Source organism: Mus pahari, chromosome 3 (assembly GCF_900095145.1).
Source record: "Mus pahari chromosome 3, PAHARI_EIJ_v1.1, whole genome shotgun sequence".
NCBI lineage: Eukaryota > Metazoa > Chordata > Mammalia > Rodentia > Muridae > Mus > Mus pahari.
The window spans coordinates 149,646,392-149,648,204 of NC_034592.1; positions in this window are offsets into that span (position 1 = coordinate 149,646,392).

Below are 1,813 nucleotides of genomic sequence, written 5' to 3' on the forward strand. Positions count from 1 at the left end.
ACTGGTCCTGGCTTTTGTTATTTTTATTTTGTTTGTGTGTGGTGAGGGGTGCGTGCATGCCCTGGCCTGTGTGTGGAGGTCAGAGGACAACTTGTGGGGGCAGGTTCTCTCCTTCCAGCCTGTGGGAGATCAAACATGGGTCCTTAGGCTTGGTGGCAAGCTCCTTTACCCACTGAGCCATCTTACCAGCCCTGACCTTGAGTTTCTGACCCTCCAACCTCTACCTTCCAAGTGCCGGGATCACAGCCCCACACCACGTTACTGGATCTGAATTTCACATCTGTTAAGGTAGCCTCTAACCCACCTGGCTGTGAGGGTGGCTTACAGACATCAGGAACTTACCCTTTTTACCCTCAGGGCAGTTGTTTGAATTTTAAAAAACAGTTATTTTTATTTTATGTATGTAAGTACCTAAGGTCTGCGGGTATGTATGTGTGCTACCTGTGTGTGGTTCCTGTGGAGGCCAGAAGAGGGAGACAGACCTGCCGAGACTGAAGTTGCTGATGGTTGTGATAGACCAAGCAGGCCCTGGGAACTGAACCCAGGTCCTCTGGAAGAAGGGCAAGTACTCTTACCGGCTGAGGCATCTCTCCAACTCTCTTGTTTAGACTTGAGACAGACAGGTCCTTACTCTCTTGTAAGGCTGGCTTGAAATGCACCATGTAGCTCAAACTGACCTTGAATTCACCATAACATTTCTACCTCAGCCATTCCACCACCACACAGCATAAAACTGTGTTTTAACAACACAGCGCTTCTTCCCCAGTGGAGATCGGGCCTTACATTTGTTTATGAAACAACAGGGTCAATGGTCAGAACGGCTGTGGTCAAACAGATGTTTAATGTGCTAAGGTTCTTCTCAGCACCGGAAGGCGAGAAAGAAAGAAGCTGGCAAAAAAAAACAAAAAAAAAAAAACAAAAAACCAACCAAACAAAAAAACCTGTACAACAGGGGCTGGAGAGATGGCTCAGTGGTTAACACTGAGCACGGGCTGCTCTTCCAAAGGACCACAACCATCTGTAATGGGATCTGACGCCCTCTTCCCATGTGTCTGAAGACAGCTACAGTGTATTCATATAAGTAAAATAAATAAATCCTTTAAAAAACACACACACTATAGGCCACCCCTAAAAAGTCTTTGCCCAGTGGGCCTGAGCTCTTGTCTTCTGTGGCTATATACTCCAGCTTTCAGAGAGGCCACGTGCAATTAGTCCAGTGTTGTAGACAGCAGGTAGCAGGCAGTGGTTGGGAACTTTAAGTGTGGCTGTCGTGACCCTTCCCAACCTCACATGAGAGGACACAAACTGCCAACCAGCTCAGGTGGGACATCCTTTGCAAGCAGGCACAGCTGGACTGTCTAAGATGGCCATTGCTTATCTGGGAAGACAGTCACTGGGCCTCAGCCTCCTACCCTAATTGCTAAGATTACAGGTGTGCTGCCCCCACCCCCACCCCATCCCCATGATTCCTCTTCTGCTTTATTCAGAATAAAATCCAAATCCTGGGCCCGGGGTGTGGTTCAGCTGGTAGAGTACTTGCCTAGTGTATCCCTGTCTCAAAAAAATGAAATAAAACAGAAAGAAAGAAAGAAAGAAAGAAAGAAAGAAAGAAAGAAAGAAAGAAAGAAAGAGAGAGAGAGAGAGAGAGAGAGAGAGAGAGAGGCAGACAGACAAATAGAAGAAAGCAGACTGGACAGGACAGGCCATGGCAATCAAGCCGGTGTTTATTACAGCAAAATAGGATGTCAGGAATTTGCATTCGAACGTGCCCCTCCTTTGCTCCAAACTCTCCCATAGCTCCCCATTGCCCTCA